Genomic DNA, 7,213 nt, shown 5'->3' with positions numbered 1-7,213 from the left:
AATTATGGAGAAAACTTGGCTGTTAAGTATGAAATATTCCTTGACATATTTGTAGGGATTAGTAAGCCTTCTACACGTGTTAGAAGCAGACTCAACAAGGCAAGAATCCAAGTACTACACAAACTATACGTTCGTGTCATTGACCGACTAGAAAAGGGTTTTGTGTCAACCGACCTGTGGAGCTTCAATGTTATAAATACCCAGGTATTTCCAAGAAGAAGTTTTCGTACCCACAAAGAAAGAGTTCAGAATATTGAGCGAGGAGAGAATTTATTCGTTATATTCAAGAATACAGGGTTGCTGTTATAACCCGTAATTTTGCACATTCGGAAAATTCGAAATAGTTGTGACTTGTAAGAAATAAGGCCATAATGTGATTTTATTTAAAATATATGTGTTGCTTATGAAATTGTTGATGTGGAAACATGGAGGAAGGTCAAGGGCAAAATGGGAAATTCTAGAGACAAGTTTCGGGAATTTTAAAATAAGACCCGCAACAATTTGGGCCTAAATGAAATGAAAAAAAAAAGAGGCCCAAAAATTGTGGGGTGGCCGGCCAACTTACATGGCCCAAGCCCATGTGACTAATCAACCAAGTCATAAAAATAGATGAGGGCCATTCATTCTAGAACACTTAAGAAGAAACAAAAGAAGAGAGCAAGAAAAAAAGAGGGGCATTCGGCCACCTTAGGAAAAGAAAAGAAAAAATTTAGCCCATCAATCTTGAGTTCAAAAATTGTAATTTTCTTGTGTTCCTACTAAGCTCGAGACCCTCTTCAACGTGGTATAAATTTTGAGGCAAGAAAGTACTTTTTTTACCAAGTGGAAAAATTGGAAAAAGGTAAGAATTCTACTCTTTTCTTATGGGAAATTTATATTGTTATAGTGAGTAGAATTTAATGAAAGATATGGAGATGTTGTGTGTGGTGTGTGAGCCGTGTGTGTGCGTGTGTGTGTGGGGGGGTTGTGGCCGTGTGGTGCCTTTTGTGAAGGGAGATGAATTGAATTTGTTTAGTATGTTAATTATGTTGTGGTGGCCTTGTGATGTAAGTGGAAGATTAATGGTTCTAGTTAGCATGAAAAAATTGTTGTTAAGTTGTTGTCGGAAAGTATGTGATTTTATTATAGTTTATGTAATTATGGGAATGGAATTGTTAAAGTGCAAATTGTGGTTGTTGTTGATGAAATTGGAAGATGAAAAATGTATTGTGAATGTTGTGTTGAAGGTTGGAGATTTCGGATGAATTCTAGTCTTGGTAGGATTTTTGTATATTTTGTAGAATGGTATGAAATACTTTTGAATTGCACTTGAATGATCTTGAATTGGTAGTGAATATGTAAGAGTCGATATCGGCTTGAAAATTCGTAGTTGAATTGAATGTTGATGAATTATGTTGGAAGGAAGGTTACTAATTTTAGAATGTGTTTTGAATTGATTAGTGATGCTATTGGTATGGTTGTTGGTATTGTTGGTATGGTTGTTGATGAATTTGGCCGAGTTCAATTCTCGGGGATGTTGAATTTACAGGGGAGATGCTGCCGAAATTTCTGTAGACAAGTACTAATTAGAATTAAACTCCTAAGTACTTGTAACTAATTTTTGGGTAATTGATAATATTATTGTAGATATTGGAGAGCCCGAGACTTGAGTCGGGATTTGTTTGGCGAGTGATCGAGATTTGGTAGTGAGCGATCGAGGTATGTAAAGCCTACCTTTCTTCCTTTTTGGCATGACCTTTATGAAATAAACGAATGACATATATGTATGCTCTAAAGAAATATTCTACTCCTAGAGCCACTAGGATGGCCTATGTCTTTGATTTCCATGAATTATTCTATATGACTTGACACATGCCTATTATGTTTGAAGTACTAGTCGATACGTTTCCGGATGTGGTTCGAAAAATATTTGATATGGCCAAAGTTTGGATATGTATATTTCGGATATGTGCATATGATTCTAAGGCTCCGTTTGAAGTACTCTATAAGGTTATTTGAAAGCTCCTTAATATAAATGATACTTAATTTTCAGAAAATGACCTATGATGTGTTTTTTTGAAAGTTTTGTAATTTAAAAGCCCGCAAGTTTTGTTTACTAATTCCGATGGACTCGATACTTACTTTGAGCCTTCTGATATCAGTATATATATATGTATTTATTCGTCGAGTCTCGGAATTTAATTATGTATATGCATATGGTTTTCGCACTACTCCGCTCGTGCCTACTACAATGATGTCGTTCACCGGATCTCGGGCCGGTTTTGTGATCGTGCGCACTATGTGATATTCGGCAGTATGATGTGTTACGGTTCCCGAGACCTCGCCATAGGGCCGGGTACCGCTTATATACGGTGTTATGATGTGATATGGCATATGATATGTTCTGGTGTTGTGATATGTACGATGATACGATATGTTCGGGGATTGTACGGAGATATGAAGCCTTCTGGAGTATGATGTGTTGTGGCGCCAGCATCGGAGTGGCGGCCACGTTCCTGAGCCTTATGCATGATTTTATTTGCATGATATATATATATATATATATATATATATATATATTCTGCACAGATTTTGATATACTCATCCTGTATCCATATTCGGTACTCCTCAGTTCGGTTATGATTCGGATTTCTGTATTTCATGCTTTGCATACTCAGTACATATTTCGTACTGACCCCCTTTCTTCGGGGGCTGCGTTTCATGCCCGCAGGTACGGACGCTCGTTTTGGTGATCCTCCAGTATAGGATACACATTCTGCCACTTGGATTACTCCTTTTGATCCGGAGCTCATATTTTTAGTACATACCTTCTGTTATGCATATTCTGTTTATATATGACTATTTGGGTACGGCGGGGCCATGTCCCGTCATATGTTTCTGTCATGGTTTGTAGAGGCCTGTAGTCATATATGTGGGTCATGGGTCATGTTTGTTCGCTGTGATTATGATCTGCGTCTTAATGCGGTCCCATTTGCTATTATGGCCACAGCGGCATATATGTTTGCATATCTGGGCGATGTGTATTCCGCCAACCTACTGGATTTGATATGATGTTTCTGTACGGGCGACCGCTTAAGATGATATTTGTTTTCAGAAGTATGGGGCTGGGTCGTGATAGAAGTGGTATCAGAGCGGTTTGTCCTTGGAATGTCTACAGGCCGTGTCTAGTAGAGTATTGTTTATCGGTGTGTTGTGCACCACATCTATAAATAGGAGGCTACAGGACATTTAGGGTGTTACCTTTCTTTGGATCTTAGATCGTGCGATAGAGCTGTGCTATTAGGATGATCTCTTCTGACCGATTATTATGTTTACAGTGATGCCTCCAAAGAAGACGACGGCTGCCCAGAAGGGCAAAGCAGTGGCAGGAGAGACTAGCCAGATACAGATAGTTACTCAGGCTCGGGCTCAGATTATGCCCGATAGTGCACCCCAGTCAGAGGGTTCTGCTACACCCCCACCAGAGGAGCCTGGAGCGGCTCCACTAGTGGCTCCAGAGGCTCCAGTGCCCGAGCCTCCAGCTCCTCAGCCAGGGGCAAAGGACAGGGCGATGAGAGAGGCTGTGCAGTTATTGACGACATTGGTAGCGGGACAGGATCGCAGACGCGGGCTAGGAGGTGATGATATGGACAGACGTGACAGTCTGAGGGTTCGTGATTTCTTGACTTGTGGTCCTCCAGAGTTTTACGGGTCCAAGCCCGAGGAGGATCCCCAGGATTTTATTCGACAGATGCAGCGTGCGTTGAGACTAGTCAGGGCTTTTGAGACTGAGTCTGTCGAGTTAGTTGCACACAGACTGCGGGATGTAGCGATTAATTGGTACGAGTCTTGGGAGCTGTCCAGAGGCGAGGATGCTCCTCCAGCCGTGTGGGACGAGTTTGTAGCCGCCTTTCTCAGCCACTTTTTGCCCCAGAGTTGCGGCGTGTGAGAGTTGATAGATTTCTGCAGCTCCGGCAGAGAGGCAGGAGTGTCCGAGAGTACAACTTGGAGTTTGATTCTCTGGCTAGATATGCACCTGCCATAGTAGCTGAGATGCCTGATCGGATGCACCGGTATGTGATAGGGTTGGATCGCTACTTGATTGACAACTGTATGGCGATGGCATCGCAGACTGGTATGGACATTGCCCGGTTACAGGCTTATGCGCAAGGGATGGAGGACCGGCACAGAGAGGATCAGTCGGGTAGAGATCGTGATAGGAGGCCGCCCAAGCGGACTAGGTCAGCTGGGTATTCCGGAGAGTCTCGAGGCGGGCAGCCTCAGCAGCAGCGGTCTAGTAGATATCCTCCTCCGTCATGCTGGAGTACACAGTCTACAGGTAGACGGTTTGGCGGGGCAGGGCAGTCTGGAGCAGGCCAGAGTTCCAGAGCCTCAAGTTCTCAGACGAGCAGAGGTCCCAGTCAGTCTAGGCCACCCTTGACCCGGTGTTCTTATTGTGGGAGGTCGCACCCAGGAGAGTGCTATAGAGCAACAGGTACCTGTTTTTCTTGTGGCCACCAGGGCCATATTATGAGAGATTGTCCGTTGGCGGGTGGTTCTGGTGGTACAACTCAGCCGACAGGATCAGCTACTGGTTCGTCTTCCACTCCTTCAGTTATGTGCCCTGCAGGGCGAGGTATGCCAGCATCAGCGGGCCGCAGTAGAGGCCGTGGCGGGGTTTCTAATTCTAGCGGTCCTTCGAACCGCATATATGCATTGGCTAGCCGACAGGATAAGGAGGCGTCGCCAAATGTTGTCACAGGTACATTATTGGTATTCTCTCAAGTTGTGTATGCATTGATCGATCCGGGTTCTACCTTATCATATATTTCTCCCCTTGTCGCTAGTAAAATTGGGATAACACCTGAACTTGTAGAACCATTCGAGGTAGCTACGCCGGTTGGGGATTTTATTATAGCGAGGCAGGTATATAGAGATTGTTCTGTGATTATATGTGGCTGTTGCACTAAGGCCGATTTGGTAGAATTAGATATGATGGAATTTGATGTTATTATGGGCATGGACTGGTTAGCCTCCTGTTATGCTAATGTTGATTGCCAGAAAAAGGTGGTTCGTTTCCAGTTTCCAGGGGAACCAGTTATAGAATGGGCAGGAAATACAGCGTCGCCGAGAGGTAAGTTTATTTCATACCTCAAGGCTAAGAAGATGATCCAGAAAGGGTATATCTATCATTTGGTTCGAGTGCATGATACTAAAGTAGAAACAGCTACTCTCCAGTCAGTTCCGGTTGTTAATGAATTTCCAGATGTATTTCCGGACGAGCTTCCAGGTCTCCCACCTGAACGGGAGATCGATTTCACGATAGATGTACTACCAGATACTCAGCCTATATCCATTCCTCTTTACAGAATGGCACCTGCAGAATTGAAAGAATTGAAAGAGCAGTTGAAAGATCTATTAGAGAAAGGCTTCATCAGACCCGGTACGTCTCCCTGGGGAGCGCCGGTATTATTTGTGAGAAAGAAAGATGGGTCGTTACGGATGTGTATTGATTACAGATAGCTGAATAAGGTGACTATCAAAAATAAATACCCCCTTCCCCGGATTGATGATTTATTTGATCAGTTGCAGGGTGCCAAATATTTTTCGAAGATAGATTTGCGTTCGGGTTATCATCAGGTGTGGGTACAAGAAGCAGACATTCCAAAGACTGCTCTCAGGACCCGGTACGGGCATTATGAGTTCAGAGTGATGTCTTTTGGGTTAACTAATGCTCCAACAGTGTTTATGGATTTGATGAATCGGGTATTCAGGCCGTTCCTCGACATGTTCGTGATTGTGTTTATTGATGATATTCTGGTTTATTCACGATCAGCAGAGGAGCATTCGGATCATCTGAGGATCGTACTTGGCACACTGCGGCAACAGAAATTATATGCTAAATTCTCCAAATGTGAATTCTGGTTAACTTCAGTGGCATTCTTGGGGCATATCGTCGGAGCAGATGGTATTCGGGTCGATACACAGAAGATCGAGGCTGTACAGAATTGGCCTAGGCCCACGACACCGATTGAGGTACGCAGTTTTCTGGGATTAGCCGGATATTACAGGAGATTTGTGGAGAATTTTGCTTCTATTGCAGCACCATTGACAAGTTAACTTAGAAGGCAGCAAAATTTCAGTGGACCGATGCGTGTGAACGCAGCTTCCAGTTGCTGAAGGAAAATTTAATTACAGCTCCAGTTCTAGCTCTTCCAGAGGGGTCAGATGGGTATGTTATCTATTGTGATGCTTTCGGTATTGGGATAGGTTGTGTATTAATGCAGCATGGTCGAGTTATAGCCTATGCTTCCCGGCAGTCAGACCGCATGAGAGAAAATATCCTACCCATGATCTGGAATTAGCCGCGGTGATTCACGCTTTGCAGATATGGCGGCATTACTTATATGGGGTCCATGTTGATATCTATACGGACCACAAAAGCCTTCAGTATATTTTTAAGCAAAAGGAGCTGAATTTGCGGCAGAGAAGATGGCTTGAATTGTTGAAAGATTATGACGTCGATATTTTGTATCATCCTGGAAAAGCCAACGTTGTAGCAGATGCACTAAGTCGCAAGTCCATGGGTAGTTTGACCGACGTGCAGCCAGCGAAGAAGGAATTAGTTCGTGAAATTCATCAATTAGCCAGCCTTGGAGTCCGTTTGGCCGATTCTGGAAATGTTGGGGTTTCTTTCCGAGAAGTTGCTGCATCATCGATTATGGAAGAGGTAAAACAACGTCAGTTCGAGGATCCTATTCTGGTACATTACAGAGATATAGCCATTGATAAGGAAAAGACCCAATTCGAGATGTCACCTGATGGGGTATTGCTATATAGTGGCAGGTTATGTGTGCCTGACGTTGCAGGACTGCGGCGACAGATTATGGGAGAGGCACATTATGCTCGATATTCTGTTCATCCTAGATCCACTAAAATGTACCATGATCTCAGATGTTTATATTGGTGGGATGGTATGAAACGAGATATTGCAGAATTCGTTTCCCAGTGCCCAAATTGCCAGCAAGTTAAAATCGAGCATCAAAAGCCCGGCGGGTTATTGCAGGAAATGGAAATCGCAGCGTGGAAGTGGGAAATAATCAATATGGATTTCAGCACAGGTTTACCGCGCACTCCACGCAGGTATGATTCTATACGGGTTATTGTTGATAGACTGACGAAATCAGCCCATTTTCTTCCGGTCAGGACTACTTATTCGGCTGAGGATTATGCC

Source organism: Lycium barbarum, chromosome 3 (genome assembly GCF_019175385.1).
Source record: "Lycium barbarum isolate Lr01 chromosome 3, ASM1917538v2, whole genome shotgun sequence".
NCBI classification, from domain to species: Eukaryota; Viridiplantae; Streptophyta; class Magnoliopsida; order Solanales; family Solanaceae; genus Lycium; species Lycium barbarum.
Note: the sequence above shows the minus strand (reverse complement) of the source record.